Consider the following 20074-nt stretch of genomic DNA (forward strand, 5'->3'; position numbering starts at 1 on the left):
AAAGTTCTTTAATCGTCTCAATCCAGAATCATGTGACCCAAATTTTTCTTGATTAGTCCATTCAGCTCCTGTAAGAATACAACTGTTGCACTCACTAAATATGTTGTTTAAGTAAATATAACTTAGGAATATACAGTATGTCTGATTTTCATATGCAAATCTTTTCCATAGATACAGATTAAGAAAAATAAAGTGTGACACTTTTCAGAAAACATTTTTAATATTGTCAGATTCATTGAGATCTGAGGGTAGGAGTGGTCAGAGAGAAACATCAATTATTACTAGAAAGACAAAGTAACTGAAGGTATAGTGTAAATTCTTTCTATGTGTACATGATCCCAGAATCTAAATAATGATTAGGTTTTAAAATACATAGTTGACTATATGAGATCCATTTTTATGGCAACATTTCTGGCCTGTAATTGATATTCTCTCCAAAAAATTTAGTCAAAGAATTAGACAAACTCCATCTGTGATTTGAAAATATTAAATTTTGAATAGAAACACAGAATTTTAAGGTACAGTTTTAAATTTTGGTTGGCCTTACATCATTTTCCCAAACACAAACTTTTTGCTTTTTTTGAACTCCTGGGTGATCCTGAAATATGAATATTATTACATGCTCATTTGAAGTTCTGAATAAAATTAATGGAGAAGTGAATATTTATAAAAGTGTATTTAAAATATGCAAAATAATTATAATTTTTTCATAATATTTATAATTAAAATATTTGGATGCAATAATTTCAGCTGCAAGCATAGAATATTTTCCATATTACTGCAAGAGAGGCCTAAGGACTAGACCAGTTGTTTACCTTTTAAAATATATATATATATATATATATATATATATATTTTTTTTTTTTTGGTTTCAAGAACAGGTGATATAATCCACACCCTGTATTAGGTATTCGTGACTCTAATACATTTTATATTTTGATACTGAGAAGAGCTTAATTCAATGTTTAAAACAGCAACAACGACAAGGAGAAACTTACACTTGCTTTGTGTACTGGTCCTTGGTAGTGATTTATAGGAAATTTCACATTCCTGGGACACACTGATGTCATCTAGAGCAACGGTAGCATTTGATGACAAAACAGTAGCTTCCAAAATTAACTATAATTACAGAAAGATAAAACTGTTAAAAACACATCACAAAAGTAATGTCTTACAATCATATTTCTTTGTGTAGAGGAACCCTATTTACATCTGTCCCATTCTCCAATCTAATTTTAGAAAACTGTTCTGACCAGAACATCCTAATTTAAATTTATAAAACCATAACTGCTTTGACAGCGTCTTATGTACCTTAATGCCAAAGGTAACCTTGTTTCAATTAAAGTGGTAACATTCATCACGAGTGAAGGGCTCTCTTCTCATTGGAGCCATTAAGAGTCATATGCATTTATAATGAGCTCTTTGGGGTAATCAACTGTGTGACTTACAACTCAATTTAATTGAGATATGAATTGATTTGTAATCAGTGTGCTGAAGGCAATGATTTATTTCCATATTAAAATATTTAAATATTATATACATTCATACAAACATAATATATATTATATACATACACAGAAACATACTCACTGTAGTAAAGCACACATCAATAACCACATACAGTGGTTGATAATATTCATATGCTGAAGCACTCAGAGACATCTATTTAATTTTAGTTTATTCTAACGCTGAATAATGACTGATATAATTTGTTTTCTTTCTTGTTAATTACTCATATTTTGTTGTTATTCCAAGAAGAAAAAAAGAGAGAGAGAGAAAGGAGGGAAAGGAAGAAGTAATTTATGCCAGGAATCTTATGAACCTGCATAGCGGACCACCAGTCCAGGACACAGACAGAAGGTACATTTCTATCCTATCAAGGAGGGTCTCCAATCTCAAGGATCATTAAATTTACTTGTGCCAGGGCTCAGAACATGCTATCTCAAAATACAACACCTTGGAGTCAGAACATGCTGTCCCAAAATATAGCACCTTGGAATCCCTCTCTGCCTTCCCCTCTCTTTCCTTTGTGAGAGCCAGCCATAAAGGAATTATCTGGCTTGCTTCTCCTCAAAATAGGTCATAAGAACCTCATTTAACTGGTGTCCTACCCTATCTATACCTGGATGAAAAAAACACTACACAGAGGCCCATAAAGATCTTTGCTGAGTTATCTCCAAGTTTTTACAATAAGATCATATTCTTTCTGTCCATTTGTATTTCTTCATGATTGTCCATTCATTGTTGAACTTAAGCATAAACATAGAGAGTTTTCCCTGGTCTTCAGGCCTTTGTTTTTGAAGGCCCCTATGTCACATAAAATGTTAATAAATTTGTTATTTTTTTCTTTTTAACCTCTCTTTTGTTATAGGGGTTCCAGCCATGTCCCTTGTGATGAGTGAGGAAATGGTATTACTTTTCTTCTCCTACACTTCGTATGATACATTCACTACCCTACATCATAAATGCTGTATAAGAAATAAGTATAAGATCCTAGGAGGCTCAAAGAAGACACTTCATTATTTCTGCCAATAATGAGAGTTTGGGAAAAGATTTGGTGGAGAAGAAGTAATAGTAAGCCTCCATGATACCAAATTTTGTTGGGCAAAACATTTTACCTCGAGAAACTGAGGCAGCAATCGCAGCAAAAACACAGAGATGAGAAAGTGTATGGTGTGTTTAGAAAATGTTGATGGGTGTTAACGGAGTATAAGATTTTAAGAGAACAACAAATTAATCAGATAATAGATGGAGAGGAAAATTCCATGAGTTGGTACAGCTCAATTGGAGAGAAACTAGATAGCATTTGTTAAAAAGAAAAATTGCATAGACTATAAAAATTGAGTTAATTTCTTGGCATTTATCCTAGTGAGACACTCAAAGGTATACACATGAAGGCTTGTGCAGGAATGTTTATTTCAGTGCTGGTTTTGATGACAAATGACAGGAAAGAACTTACATGTGAATGAATCAATCAATAGTGAGAAATACTATACCAGTTAAAAATAATATCTATCGCCATGTGTCATTATGGAAAGAAATTCAACATGTGTTTTGGAGTAAAAAAATTAAGTTACAGAAAAATATTATAGTATAATATTACTTAGGCTGAAAACATACAATGGTTTAGATTTCCAAGTATATGTGGTACATTTATACATATTAAGTAAATAGAAAATGGACTGGAAGTAAAAATAAACTGGTATCTAAAGATACTCAAGATAAAATCTATGGTGGGTGATGAGGGTGGTCAGCAGGGACTGTTGCTTTATTTGCAATTTTTGATATTTAATGTGATGTACATAATATTTTTTTAAGATTCTGATTAGAGATGATTTCTGTAGAATGTTAAACTAAGAAATTTAGCCTTCATTCCAGAGGCAGAAAATAACATAGGTTTTGAAGAAGGATCTTGGTAAAATATACACAAGTATTGTACTTTAGAAATATATTGTGTTTAATACCATTAAGTGACTGTGATTTTTTTGGACAGCTTAATTTTTGAAAGAGTTTTTCTATATTCATTATTATAATACATCTTGCATTGATGTCAATTAAAATAGATGTTTAATTCTTCAGACTCATTAGACAAGCATTTGTTGACCATCATATTTGAAGGTCTGTGCTACTCAGAGAAAACTGGAGAAAAAAAAAAAAAACGACAGTTTGAGGCACTTCTCTATGCTCCTAAAGAGGTACACGCTCACATTATTTGAATGGAATGGGTGGGCCCTGGGATGAGGTGAAGTAAAATCCTGAGGTAGTCTTTAAAATGTGGTTACATTATTTTACCTGAAGGGACCCACCAGGTTCCTTTAGATATTCATATTAAAATGGAAGGATAAATCCAACTTCAAAAGCCAAATAAAAATAATATTAGGTCATCTATATTTTGCTTGCTTACTTCTACATAGTTAAATTCATAATTATACAATTAGAAATTGTAATTCTACCATTAATTAAAATCATACGAATTTTAAAATACAAGCAATTACTTCCTTCAAAAAATGTCTGTTACACCTGTAAATAAGGACCATCTCATGGTTTCAAAATCACCTTGGCTGTTCCTATTTTTTATTGCTGGTTTTAACCAAACTGATATATACATATACATATATATATATGTATATATATGTATATATGTGTATATATGTATATATATGTATGTGTATATATGTATATACATAACCAAACTGATATATATACACATATATGTATATATGATATATATATATATCACATATATGTGTAAATATACATATATTATATGATATATATCACATATATGTATATATCATATATTATGATATATATCATATATATACGTATATACGTGTATATATGTATATATGTGTATATATGTGTATATATGTATATATATAACCAAACTGATATATACATATGCATATATGTATATATGATATATATATCACATATATGTGTATATATATCATATATTATATGATATATATACGTATATACACGTATATATACGTGTATATATGTATATATACACACATACACACATATATGTGTGTATATATATACACACATATATGTGTGTGTATTTATATACACACATAGCCACATATATATGTGTGTGTGTATATATATGTGTGTTTGTGTGTGTATATATATACATATACATATATATATATACGTATGTATATATATATATATATATAAAATGTTGTGACCAATTCCCTTTCGGAACTACAGTCAGCATCAATTGGTAATCAGTAAGTGAGAAAGAGGTCACTCAGAAGAGCTGTTTCAACCACAGATGGAGGAAGAGTGAAAACCTCATTTGATAAGATTCTCAAGGTAATTGAATAATTTACATTTTAAATTGAATTAGATGACTCACTCTTCTAAAACTATTTTTTGGGATCTTGTTGATTTTTGTTTTATTCAATTATATTATTCCTTCTATGAACAAAATAATTTCTTGCTTTTAGGAACCACAAAAATTCATAAATGTTCCTAATCAAGTGATTACTTTTTACAAGTGCAAAACTCAGGTGCTTTTCCAGACAAATACGCAATTAACATAGAAATCTTGTTTTCAAAAAAAATAACAGGAGCAAAAAATGAATATGAATCCAAGAGAAAATAGAGATATAGTAAGAAGGAGTAGAGAGCAGTGGGAATATATTAATTTTTGAAGAATGATGATGGTATCAATAATAAGAGCAGCAGCCACATTTTATTTAGCACTTACTATATGCCAGTCACATTCACTTGTTTTAATCCTGTGAAGATGATGCTATTTTCGTCTTATTTTAAGGTGAAAGAAACAGAAGATTAGAGAATAGAAGTAATTGGTTGAATGTCACATATCAAGTAAGAAAAATATGTAAGCTGAGCCATTAATGATTATACTATCCTGCATCTCTCTAATGAAATAAAGAGATAACTGGGCTTTAGTGGATGCTGCAGAATAGGGCTGTCTGGAGAAACAAGATTTCATGCAGCTCTAGATTAAGCAGGCCAAGGACACAGCAACTTTACGGAGACTCGATCACCTTTTACTTTTGTGTTATGAATCTTACCCTTCACTGAATCGTCAAATAATGTCAGGAAATTGTTATTGATTTATATCATTGACTCCGATAAAGAGAGAACATGGTATCCATCATTGTGTGAAATTTCACAAAAGGTTCATTTCAAAATGAAATCTAAAATATGATACAATTACATTTTAATGGGAAGCTCGAAGAAAGTAGAGCAACTTGAAATCAATGGACTACTCAGAAAAAGTGCCACCTTGAGATACTAAAACAGCACAACAGTTAGGGGGAAAAGAAATATTAAAAGAATCTATTTGTGTGAAAAGCTGAACATAGCAAGTGAGCAGGCCAAGTTAAAACAGATTTGAAAAATACTATTAACTCTTTGACCTAAATTTTTCCAATAAACTCTCACAAGAAATAGAGGGAATATTGAAATGTCATTAATTTGCTGTTCTTACAGAGAAAACAGTAAACCTAATTCTTTGCCAGCAGGAAGAGCAAATGCCCTACCTAACTAGGGGTGCTTATTTGCTATGAAACCCAAAGCAATCTGTATTCTGTTATACTGTCTACAATTGACATCAAAAGAACCACACTGAATCAGAATTTCATGGCTAAAAGGGAACACAGAGGTCACGTGATTTGATGTCTTTCTTCTTTCCAATATTTGGACTGGATTACACTGTACTGTATAAATATGTTCAGAGCTTAGTCACGTGGAACTGAAAGCTAGACAATGACTAAGGTCACCCTTAAATGATTCATGCTACTAATCTTAAATCCTAGCCTATATCCAAGAAGACAAACTTTAAATATTTGAATATTTAAAAAGCTAGATTAACTATTTGTAGGTAGAATATCTTTTTCATTTGTTGTCGATAAAAGAACAAAGTAGAACTGTACCTAGCTAGAATCCTCATGTATATTTTCATATCTTTAAAAATACACTCAGAGAAATCAGGTTAAAGCCAGCATAATATTAGCATCTTTTTTTTTCTGCAGAGGATAAGAAATGGGATGGAGAGAGATACAAGGAAGACAAAAGTTGCATCTTCATAAGCAAACAAACTTTAACATTATAAGAAAACAAAATGTTAACATTAGTTAATCCTGAGCTGTATTTAGGTATTTGTTTCTCTCTGTTTTAACTACTAGTTAGAAATATTTAATAGTAAATATATGCAATACTCATGGATTAAATATTACCATGTATGTATCTGTGCAAGTGTATCTATTTTTATATATTGTGTATGTATAAAATCCAGACTGATTCACAGCAGAACATCAATGCAAGTCCACAGTTCCTTATCTAAAGTCTTTGGGGCCAGATGAGTTTTGAAATGTGAATAGCTCAGAGCTGAGAATGGTAACATAACACCGAGAGTGTTTATTACATGACACCCTCTGGGAGATTGGGGGCAGCACTGTTTAATCAAACCTATCATGAAATCAGCTGCCTAAAGGCCTCACAGTGGTTCAGGGCAGCTTGGGTTTTGCCTCTAAACTCATTTTTAAAATGCTTATTGCTTTCCAAACTTAATTTTCTAAATTGCTGATTGGATATTATAGGGCTGTCATGGGCTTCTTGAGAGTGAAATGTGAGGGGATGTTTTTTTCTTATTTTTCTTTTACTCATCTGTAGTTTCCAAAATAAATGTGTGCTGTAGCCAACTCATAGGCAGATTAAGTGGGGAGGCACAGAGGAAAAGTCTTAGCTTCTCTGGGGTGAATTCAATGTGACCGAGGCCTCGAAAGAACTCAGCATTGAGGTTGATTGGAGAGAAAAAGCAACACAAGGTGCTGAGCCACCAGCAGGGAGATGAAGGGAGAGGAAGGAGCAGGGCTGGGTTAGAAACCCTCACACATCCATTGCAGCCAAATCACAGAATCTAACCAAACCACTGCCCATCTACAAACTAGTTAATATGCCCCCAGATAATAAGGGATAGTCTCCATTTGCACTGCAAAGCAAAACCATTACTATATCCAAAAAGGAGAACATTAAAGAGAAAACAAAAATTGCATTCACTGAAACTCTTCAGTAATGCTGATGGGTCCATGAGAGCTTCCAGCTGTAGACAGAAATGGCATGTGTTTCAACTCATATTTCTAAATTACTTACTGCTAGAAAGAACATTCTATTTTCTTCTCAATATGTCAATTAATGACAAACTCTGAACGATCTTCTTGGTGAGTTTCATTCTAACTAAAAGCAAACCGAATGAAAACATTTTTCTATAGAATATAAATGCAGGAGGCAAAAGATCAAATTGTTCTGATTTCATTGCCCTGCTCCTTGCAATGGAGATTGACACCGAAATGATTCCATGACCAGCCTTTGTGTCAAATGCTTCCCAATTAAGAGCTGCTAGTATTCATGATGTCTTTGTCCATTAAATATGAGAATAGAATAAATTGATCTTTGAGAAGGGACGTTGGGGACCTTCACTGAGTAAAGAAGCCTTTAATGATCAAGCCTAGAGTTCTGATCAAGCGGGAATTCCCTTTATAAAACAGAGAACACTAAGATTTATTGAGTGTCTACTATTTCCAGACAATATCCAAGGAATAACTACAGCAATAACAACAGCTGAATTCTGTGTTTGTGCCAGATTTGCTTCCATGTGCTTTACAAGTATACACTATATAATCCTCACAATAACTGTATAAAGTAGAGAACAGTAATTGATTACAGTTGATGCTTATGCCCTAGTCTTCCTGCTTTCATGGGGAGGTGGTTCACTGTAGTAACATTGCTGTTACTTACCCCTCACTCCGTGGGAGGAGGAAGATTTACCTTACTGTGAAGTTAGAAGAGTAACCTGGGGGAGCTCGATTCATCCTCTTCTCCCATTCAACACCCACTATTGGGAGCCAGCCTGTCCTCAGGAGGCATGCACACTGATATTATCTCTGGCTAAAGGTAAGAGACTTCGCCTAGAGTATGAGCTCTATATTTCTCCAGCACAGTCAATTGTCCTCTGGGTAATTCTATTTATTCTAAGATCAAGCATTATTTTAAATAAGTGACTCTACATTCTAAAGCCATCTGCTCCAAAATATGTATTCTCTACCTGTTTAACCTCTATATTTATCTCAATTTGTTCAGAAATGAGGATGAGATGACCTTAAATCCCCAACTATTATCCTCACACCCCACTAATGAAAGAGGCATAGAGGGCTTCGGTAACTTCCCTATAAGCATACACTTTTTTGTTTTTGTTTTTTTAAGATGGAGTCTCACTTTGTTGCCCAGGCTGCAGTGCAGTGGCGCCATGTCGGCTCACTGCAACTTCCACCTCCCAGGTTCAAGTGCTTCTCCTGCCTCAGCCTCCAGAGTAGCTGGGACTACAAGCACGTGCCACCATGCCCGGCTAATTTTTTGTATTTTTTGTAGAGGTGGGGTTTCACCGTGTTACTCAGGATGGTCTCGATCTCCTGATCTCGTGATCCACCCGCCTCAGCCTCCCAAAGCGCTGGGATTACAGGCATGAGCCACCACCCCCAACCCTTTAACTTGAACCCAAGTTTCCAGAGCCCATGTTCATGGCTGCCATTTTAGCTATATTATCTTTAATATTCAGACTCCCCTGGAGTATTGCTTTTATCATCACTGGTTTTCACACGTTAGGAAATTTGATGCACAAAGACAATATTTACACAGTCACTTAGCAACCAATGAGCAGAGCAGAGACTAAAACTCAGACCACTGACTCCAAAACAGTGTGCTTTCCACCATATTCCACTCCATCCAATCTAGATTCCAAAATAGCTCTTTTCAAATGTCATCCAGAAGACTTATATACAGGAAGGTAGAAATTAGAACACCCATTTGACAAGATACAATTGCCTTCTTTTATTATTATATTTTATTAATACATAGTAGTTGTACATATTTATGGGGTAAATGTGATATTTTGATACATGCATATAATGTGTCACTATCAAATAAAGGTAATTGGGATACCATCTCCTCACACACTTCTCATTTCTTTGTGTTGGGAACGCTCCAAATCTTATCCCCTAAATATTTTGAAATACACAATAACTTGTTATAATTGCCCTACTGTGCTATCAAACACTACAGCTTATTTCTTCTATCTAACTAACTACATTTTTTAACCATTAACAAACCTCCCTTCTTAACCTCCTCCTCCCCACCTTTCTCAGACTCTAGTAACCACCATTCTCCTCTCTACCTCCATGAGATCAACTTTTTAGTTCCCACACATGAGTGAGAACCTGCCATATTTGTCCTTCTGTGCCTGGCTTATTTCACTTTGTATAATGTCCTCCAGTTCCCAAAGGTGGATAACATTCTCAATGTTACCAGGCAGCAGAAAGTGAGGCAATAGGATTAAAATATTACAGCCCACGTCAGACTTTTTTCACTACATCATATAATCCAATGTCTTCACTTAGAAATGATTTTAAGTTACTCTTCTCTCTGCCATCTTATTCATTTCTTATCTCCATTTTTGCTACTATTCTACACATGTCTTAAGTGCATAGTCAAAACAACCTCTCTACTCATCACAGATCACGTGTTTGATCTCTGAATGTGTTTGCTTCATTAATGTTGAATAAATTCATGAGCTGCGTGTGTTATTTTGTTATCTGAAAGGATTAGCATTAAATAAGTGTCTTCTGTTGCATTGTATTAATTTCATATGTGCTCACCTGAAAAGGTATGAGCTATGTGTGTTATATTGTTATCTGAAAGGATTAGCATTAAATAAGTGTCTTCTGTTGAGTTGTATTAATTTTGTATGTGCTTACCTGAAAAGGTAGAGTAGATTCTCCCGCTTCTGCAATGAGATCAATTTTTGCATGGCTCCACTGAGATTCGGAGAATCTGATTATTTTGCCTTGCTTTTGCAAGTTTCCATCTAGAGACGTTCTTGTAAAAACTGAGAGATTTGAATGTTGAGACAAATGATACCAAAACTGCACCTGTTGAAAACATGTTTTCAATGATATAAATATTCCATTGACCTGTCTCTGGTAGTTTTTCCTATAATTTGAAATATTCCTGACCTCAGGTGATCAGCCTGCCTCAGCCTCCCAAAGTGCTGGGATTACAGGCATGAAACACCATCTCTACTAATAATACAAAAAAATTAGCCGGGTGTGGTAGTGCATGCGTGTAATCCCAGCTATTCGGAAGGCTGAGGTAGAAGAATCGCTTGAACCCAGAAGGCGGGGAGGTTGCAGTGAGCTGAGATCACGCCATTGCACTCCAGCCTGGGCAACAAGAGCGAGACTCCATCTCAAAAAACAAAACAAAACAAAACAACAACAACAAACAACAACAACAACTATATATATATATATATATATATATATATATATATATATATATTCCAAACAACTTCTGTGTTGAATATAATCTTCTCAATTCTCCTTTCCCCCAGATGTGTAACCCAGTCATGGGCAGTACCACTGTTTCCATGGAAGTTTCCAGAATCCTTCTCTCTGGCTTCTTACAAATATGAGAGGTACACTTTGAGACTCAACGTTACAAAATCAAGTATTACTATACAAACTTGATGTTTCAAACAAGAAAAACTTTCCTTAAAAATTATTTTCTTAGGTTAATTTTAAAAACTGTAATTAATACTTTATATCAATTTAGTCTCTGTGGTAGCATTAACAAATAACGGGGAAGCTCACAGGATACTGTTCATCAATAATTGAGCCAAGTAAGACAACATTCTTTGAGGGTAGGGAGGCTTAATCATTTCACTTCCTATTCACCATCAGTAATGACACAATCTAAAGGTTTGATGGCTTAACTACATAGTGAAGAGAATAGAGAGGATTATGCCAGGTGCTGATAGCAGTAGGCCTAACATGAAATTGCGTACTGTTATTGATTCAACCAATATTTACTGACCACTTTCTAAGTACCTGGAGCTGTGTGAGGCAAAAATTAATTCCCTCAATGTTGTCTGGATGATTCATTCTGTAAAATATGTCCACAAAACCTCCATTAAAACAAGTTCAGGTACGCTGCAGTCAAATTTTTTTGCTTCTTCTCATTATCATATAACAGGTCCTAAGGCTGTATGTTTTAAAGAAAAACCCAACATTTAAAGATGAGGTCCCACAAAAGTGGAATACTTCTCTTTAGATTCAGTGACATTTTTTCAGGTTCATTATATTTTAAATTCTTTTTTAAAAATGTTTTCCCATTCACCATTGTGCTTTTATACTGATACATGGACAGATACTAGTGTATATATAGGCAAGCCATGTATTTCACTGTTGGGACCCAATTCCAATGATGAATGTTGACCAAAAAAATGTTTTAAATGCTTTTTTAAAAAAATTGTTCATTTTAAAACACCAAGCATCTATTTGGTACACATCTTTATCAATGTCTACTTAATTGTGATCACCTGATTTAAAAATTCTGATTGTTTATTTCATTTCAGATTTTATTACTGTGCTTACCTTAATTCACACCTTGACAGGTGAGTTAGAAACAAAAATAATGGAAATGTTTAATTAAATTCCATGGAAAGAGAGGATTCATGTTTCTCAACTGCGATTACATTTTAGATCCCTGCTGTAAGTTTCACTATGTCCCAAGCTTGTAAATATGCAAAACAGAGCTTTAAACCTAGTTGTACAAGAGATATGCATGTCCCATCAGAATTTTGAGCTGTCAAACTGTCACTCAGTACATCACCAGTGTGAAGTTATTTTAATAATGTATTAAGTATAAATGCCAAAGTGATCCATAGTCAATGGGATAAGAGCTCAGAACTTATATTTAATTTACTTTTTTTATAGAATTTGCATTATGCAGACTTAAATTCTTAAGTTATTAAATACCAAGGAATGTTCCATTATCTTTTGAATTTTTGAGGGTGAAATCACTGAACAAAAGTTATTGATACAGCCCACAAATTTTTTTAATTCATTGTTTTTCCTTTTTACTTTTATTTTAGGTTCGGGGTACATGTGAAGATTTGTTACATAGGCAAACACGTGTCACGGGGACTTGTACAGATTATTTCATCACCCAGGTACTAAGCATTGTACCCAATAGTTATCTTTTCTGCTCCTCTACCTCCTCCACCCTCCCCCCTAAAGTAGACCCCCGTGTCTGTTGTTTCCTTCTTTGTGTTCATTGTTTTTATTATTTAGCTCCCAACTTGTAAGTGAGAACACGCGGTATTTGGTTTCCTTTTCCTGTGTTAGTTTGCTAAGGATAATGGCCTCCAGCTCCATCCATGTTCCCACAAAAGACATGATCTTGTTCTTTTTTTATGGCTGCATATTCCGCAGTACATATGTACCACTCTTTCTTTATCCAATCTGTCATTGATGGGCATCTAGGTTGATTCCATATCCTTGCTATTGTAAATAGCGCTGCAATGACCATTCACATACATGTGAATGTATCTTTATGATAGAATAATGTCTTTTTTTTATTTTATTTTTTTAGACAGGGTTTCACTCCAGTTGTTCAGGCTGGAGTGCAGTGGCATGATCACGGCTCACTGCAGCCTCAAACTCCTGAGCTCAGGTAATTCTCCCACTTCAGCCTTCTCAGTAATTGGGACTACAGGCTTGCACCACCACACCCAGCTAATTTTTTTTTTTTAATTTTTAGTAGAGATGAGGGTTTCACCATGTTACCCAGACTGGTCTTAAACTCCTGGACTCAAGCACTCCACCCACCTCAGCTGCCCAAAGTACTGGGATTACAGGCATGAGCCACTGCACCTGACCTACAGTAGAAAAATTTCTAGTACTGTAGGTATATGTACCCAGTAATGGGATTGCTGGGTGGAATAGTAGCTCTGCTTTTAGCTCTTTGCGGAGTTGCCATACTGCTTTCTGCAATGGTTGAACTAATCTACACTCCTATCTACAGTGTATAAGCATACTTTTTTCTCCACAACCTTGCCGGCATGTTATTTTTTGACATTTTAATAATGGCCATTCTGACTGGTGTGAGATGATATCTCATTGTGGTTTTGATTTGAATTTCTCTAATGATCAATTTCAAGTTATTGATACAAGCTGTGACTTCACATAAGTAGTAACCAAGTATGGAAACTCTGTGCCTCTCAACCTGGTACATGCCAGTAGCAGAACACTAAACCTTAAACTCCAAATCATGAAACGTGTCATAAATTCCTCACAGAACTTATTATAGTAATTTGTATTTTCTAAGTATTCAGTTAATTGCATTAAAAAAAGAAGAAAGAAATGAGAAGACTGTCAGTAAATGCTTATAAACATTCAGAAATATATATAGAGAAAGTAACAGAGAGAGAGAGAGGAAAGAGAGGAAGAAAGATAATCTATTCTATGTCAAAAAAATGTATAAGGCATTACAGGTCCTTAGGGACCTTTGAGTCTTTTGGAGGAAAAGTGGCAAAAGAAAATGAACATTTAATTATAATGAGCATAACTACAAAATTGTGAAAATAGTGTGGCTGTTAAATTTAAATTAATTAAAATTAAACAAAGTGAAAAATTCATTTTCTCAGTTATGCTTTTGTTTTTGTTGTTGTTGTTGTTGTTGTTCTTGAGACAGAGTTTCACTCTGTTGCCCAGGCTGGAGTGCAGTGGCGTGATCACGGCTCACTGCAGCCTCCACTTCCTGGGTTCAAGTGATTCTCCTGCCTCAGCCTCCAGAGTAGCTGGGACTACAGGCACGTGCCACCACACCCAGCTAATTTTTGTATTTTTAGTAGCGATGGGGTTTTACCGTGTTGGCCAGGATGATCTCGATCTCCTGACCTTGTGATCCTCCTGCCTCAGCCTCCCAAAGTTCTGGGATTACAGGCCAGAGCCACTGCGCCCGGCCTCTCAGTTGTTTTAAATGCTCAATAGCTCTATGTAGCTAGTAGCTACTATACTTAACATAGGGAACATTGTCCATCATCCCAGAATGTTGCATGAAACAGGTCTGCAAAGCATGTAAGTGAAAATTACACCAAACATTCAAATTTTATTTACTACTTGATCATTTTTAAAGGAAATTTTCTTGATGCATGCCTGCTTCATTCAAAACAAGTTAAGTAAAATGTTCATAAAAAGGGCTTGCTTTTATTTTTATTGGGTCTCCACTAAGGCAGATTTTATATATAGTATGACTATTCAAGACTTTGAATCACTGCATTCAAGAGAATTTCATGTGGTTAAAAAAGTTTCCAACAAACAGTTCTTTCTGAATATTGAAGATAAAAATGGAAGCTCCAATTATTTCATTTTTAATTGTATCCTTATGATTTTAAATTATTTCTATTTTTAAAAAATATATATGTATACATTAAATCATATATTTTACTACCAAAGGAAAGAACATCTGGTGATTTACACCAGTTACTGCATATGGATGAGTACCTAAGCTGGAGAGGGGGTGATAGTCTTAGTTCCATTGGCTCTCGTGTCTGTACAGTGCCTCTGGGACCTTGGGCTCTCTGATACTTCAGTCTGGGACACCCAAGATCATGATTCAGAGGTTCAAAATGAATTCTTCCTTATTTTTCTGTTTTCTTTGTTTCTTTTTTTTAATTTTGATCATCTGCTGTTGAAACCCTCCTCTTCAAATTTCCTGCCAATTTTCTCAACTTCCCTATGGACTTTGTTCTAATTCCTTCTCAATCTCAGAGCTCCTTGGTCAGATCTTCATGGCCATTCTCGAATTTACTGCAAACCATCAGCCACCTCTGCCTTCTCTGCTTCACATCAGAACCCTTATGCCTTCCTCAGTCTGCTTATTGCCACACTTGCTGCACCTTTATAAGATCTAGAATACGAAGATACAGAAGGACAAGAATAGCCAAAAAAGCAAAATAAATAAATGGGAGAAAAGAAAAAAAAAACAAGCTAAGATATCTATAGCTCCTCAAAATTCAGCTGGGAATAAGTATATATTGAAAGAGTGGATCATTCATCACATACATAAACACACAGACACACACACACATCCCTCACCATTACCATAGTGATTTTTATTGCTCCTAGTCAGTTATGCTTTTTCCTGGGCATTCTTTTCCTGAACAAGCTTATGTTGAGGTTTAGAATCTTCAATAAAACAGAATCTGTTTTTCCCGTTTAAATGATTAATCTTTATGTGCTTTGATATACAGATTGGGGAGAGCACCTGCTTGCCCTTTCCTCTGTAGACTGTTGCTTCCTCTAGAATCCATCAGCTATTCTAACATTGATCTTTGGATTAAACACAATGACCAGGGAATAGAGCACAACTGCACCATTGCAGGACATGATCCAAAATTACTTTTTTTCTAAATTGTTCTTTGACTCCAGTTCATTGTCCTACTTTGTGGACATTGTAAGACATGGCCTTTTAAAACTCTTTGAGAGAGATTTGTAGAGTGTTATTATTATACTGGACTCACCCTCTTGTAGTTTGCAGCATTTTACACTGAATTGCTGTCAGTATCCCCCACTAAACAACATTTTGTTAGAGCAAGCATGTGTTTAGGTTGTTGTCATTATATTCCCTGCATCGAGGACTGTGATCAACACACAGTAGATAAGCAATATATATGTGTTGAATCGTAGGTATAATGTTTACTTTGGTAATATAGCAAGCACTCGGGAGAAGTCTCAGAAGAACTATTTTCAGTTTTGTTTATTTCTCTTTACTTCCTTGAATCTGAACCACATGTGGCCCTCTCTGCATTGGCAGACTCAAATGTGTAGGCTGGCCCTCATAAACTTTACTTTGGGATCCAACCTATCTCTGGTTTCAACTACCTTTGTCCTGACTTTCTCATTCATATTTGTAAAACAATCTATGAATTATCTTTTACTGAAGGAATATTAATATACTTGCAAAACAAGTTGGAGAATTAAAAACAAAAGAAAGATCAATAGATGAACATACAAACTAACTTTGAAAGCAAAAGCTTCATATTATCCATCTTCCTGTATTTAATTGTGAAGTCCTAAAAGTAAGAGATTACGTTACTTACACAGTAACTCAAATATGAAAACTCAGAAAATATTAGTACCCACATTAATCCCCTTCATACTTTACATTTCCTAGTTAATTGTAAACAGTAACAGCATTTCAACAGCAGTAAGATAGAATAGCTTTCGGCTCCCTCGTGTTCTGTTTGTCCTATCTTGTATTTCAAAGAAAAATGCCAATTTTCCACTAGTGGCTGAAAGGACTTTTGAAGCATAAATTAAAGTCCGCATCTTGAACAATGATTAGCTGCAAGAACAATTGTCCATGCTGATGGCATGTGTTGGCCACATATAAAGTACAAGGTAACCCATGCAAAATGGCCCTAAAATCGTGCTGTTAGAAATGGCAACTCACGAGAAAGCTCAAGTTGCTTTAAATTCCTTTCAAAAAAAGAAACAATTCTTAACTGTATTAGTAGGATTATGTAGGAAAAAAAACCATATAATTTCAGAAAATGAAGGCTTTAATCATATCAAAGTACCCCACACTGGTTATCTCACTGCTTGACTCTACTACCTTATAATGAAGAACATTGGTTCCATGAAAGCACTATTATTAATACGTTCCAATGCAGAGGATTGGCTAGATTTTCCAGTTACCCAAGAAGGTAAGAATTTGTTTTGTTTGCTTATTCTGTAACTTTTATGTAAGAAAATATCGACCGGGTGTGGTGGCTCACGCCTGTAATCCCAGCACTTTGGGAGGCCAAGGCGGGTGAATCACGAGGTCAGGAGATTGAGACCATCCTGGCTAACATGGTGAAACCCCGACTCTACTAAAAATACAAAAAATTAGCCAGGAGTGGTGGTGGGCACCTGTAGTCCCAGCTACTCAGGAGGCTGTGGCAGGAGCTTGCAGTGAGCCCAGATTGCGCCACTGCACTCCAGCCTGGGCGACAGAGTGAGACTCTGTCTCAGGAAAAAAAAAAAAAGAAGAAAGAAAGAAAAAGAAAATATCACATATTGCCACAAACTTATTTAAAAAGTTCATATTATAGTCTTAGAAAAATCCTGAGAACCTTAGCTATGTGTATCTCAGACTATCAATAACATTCTCCTACAGTCTACTCCTACTTCCTAAACTGGAAAGCATTACAAAGTAACTCAAATATCCTTCCTGCTAACTCAAAGACTCCTAAAATTCAAGCACATAGAGAAAAGCGTGAAAAACAAATATCTATTCTGGCAGTCTGCAGTGGCGCCTTGAAACAGTCTCAGTTTTTCAAAAACCAAGGCAAACCATTAAGTCAGTATCCATAGCCTTTAGAGATCGAAGCCTTGGTTTTGAGATAAACTACCAAGCACCCAAAATGTCCATGACAACATTTTCACTGAGACCCCACCTAAATAACACCCCAACCCCAACTAAGTTACCAATTTAAGCAAAAATTAAGTGTCCTCAAGTGGAAACAATGATAAACTGAAACTCAATCCCAGTGACCACAAATCATGGCTATCGGGAAGCATACAATGATGGGAAAGGTAGATTACATTTTAAAATCATATACATGCATATGATTTCTCAGTGACCCTAGGTGAGTCATAGGAATTTCTAATACACTCTTAATATCTTCAAATTTCTGTAAAGCAGGCAGAATTAACACATCATATTCCTTTACATTCAATTTTTTCTATATATCTAACATTTGTGATCTCATCACTTTAATGTATGACCTTGAATTAAATCTAAGTTAGCTTGTACTTTCAAAGAAGAAGTGCTTCTGGAGTTTCCCCTCAAAAAAAAAAAAAAACACTCTATATCTATCTTTCTCTTTTTCTGTCTATCTTATAGGATTTAATTAAAATAAAGAGGTGGGGATGGGTAAGAGGCATTTGGATAAAATGGAAATGGAGACCAGGCATTTGCTTTAATTCTTATTCTCACAAAGAAATGGGAAGAAAAAAAAAACAAAAGAAAGGAAAAGAAAGTATCTTTAGGACTTTAAAAGAAAGTATCTGTGGACACCACTATTAAGAACTCAGGGCACTCCCACTTAGACTTATACCATACTGAAAGTATAATTAGGTTTATACCTCGGAATAATATGTCATTTATCACCAGGAATGCCCAAGTAAACTGCTCTAACACTACACTTACAGGCAATGAATTTACTGTGTGGCACTATTGATCTCTTCATTATTTTCTGATAAGTAAAGACGAAAAAATTAGCTGAAATCCTAAGGGCCAAGAGGCATGTTGGAGCTCTCAAAAGGACTGAAAATAAGACAAGCTGAATACAGACCTCTGATTTAGGTGTTACTTTTATGGAAAGCAAAGGAATTATGTTTACTGAATTAACATTATATTTGGTACATATATACCAATGTTTGGTACAAACATTGTTTACCTACTATGTACCAAATATTTTGCCAGGTGCTTTATTTAATCATATTTTAATCCTTGACATTATTCCATATAATCGTGTATGCTTCCAATGTAAACGCTGACATTTAATCCATACAATCATGTATGTTTCTGGTGTAGACACTGAGTCTCAAAAGGAATATACAATTTGTCTGAGCCACAGTTAGAAAGTGGCAAAAGAGACTTGAACCAAATCTAACTAGTCCATCCTCTCTAATATGCTGCTGAAATAAAATGGATATTTCACTCCTTAGTTTGTGTTTGCCTGGCACCAGAGGACTCATTTAAAAAACTCAAATTTCAGTAAATATAATCATTTCCATTTGTCTTTCTTTCAACAAACACTTATTTAACTGACTTTATTTTTCTCAATGTACATTGTTGGTCAAAAATTTTGGCAACACGTATCCACAGCTTTAGATTATTGAAATGACTGTGTGAAAAGAATATAAAATAACAGAAAGCTTTAATAGCCCTCAAAAGAATGGTGCCAGTTATGTGTTACAAATGGTCTTCTAGAAGGACATAGCATTTTGTGTTGAAATAGCGCATGTAAATCTCTTAATTCATTATTAAAGTGCTAGTAAAACATGGCGGGCATTTACTAGCAGAGTAACCCATGCTCAGCGATTTACAACCACAGAATGGCCAGTGGAAATTCAGAACAGTTGATTACCTGACATGGGGTAGTGGGAGTGAGCAATTTTGTAAGAACAGGACTTCCAAGCTTGGCCACCCCGGGGGGGCGCTGTGCCTCCAAATAAATAAACGATCCTGCAAAAACAAAGGGAAAGTCATACGGATGCAAGTTCTCTTACACACTTAGCTGTTCTTTGCTCCACAATCTTATCCTTGCACATGCTAAACTATCAATTAGATAAAGAAAAGTACATTTTTTACATATTTACTATTATGGTTTGTAGATAACAAATAGCATTTATACCGGTATAACATTAAATACCTAAAATAACATTTCATCAATTAAAACAAGCTCTTGATCCAAATCACCTAAACAAACATTTCTGTTGGCTTCATTTATGTCATAGTGTTTGACATCAAATTAAATGAAGCTTCTAAGCTGACAATTAGATATTCAACACGCCCTTATGAAATACCCACAAGAGCTTTATTTTTTAGTTTCTTCACAAAGTACCGAAGGATATGAGCTTATGGAATGAATTTTAGTTTCTCCCGGGTCTTACGTGTTTGACATTGTTGTCTGTGCTAGAGG

At 34.9% G+C, this 20074-nt stretch overlaps 1 long non-coding RNA gene across 1 annotated transcript; it reads right to left on the reverse strand.

The window, feature by feature from the left end:
• Positions 1-876: 876 nt before the first annotated feature.
• LOC134807426 (uncharacterized) lies at positions 877-19779 on the reverse strand. The gene is made up of 3 exons (XR_010147892.1): positions 19520-19779; positions 10293-10466; positions 877-1119 (listed from the first exon to the last, which is right to left on the reverse strand). It is a non-coding gene; the product is annotated as an uncharacterized LOC134807426 (long non-coding RNA).
• Between the last annotated feature and the right edge of the window lie 295 nt (positions 19780-20074).

This window comes from Pan troglodytes, chromosome 10, assembly GCF_028858775.2.
Source record: "Pan troglodytes isolate AG18354 chromosome 10, NHGRI_mPanTro3-v2.0_pri, whole genome shotgun sequence".
NCBI lineage: Eukaryota > Metazoa > Chordata > Mammalia > Primates > Hominidae > Pan > Pan troglodytes.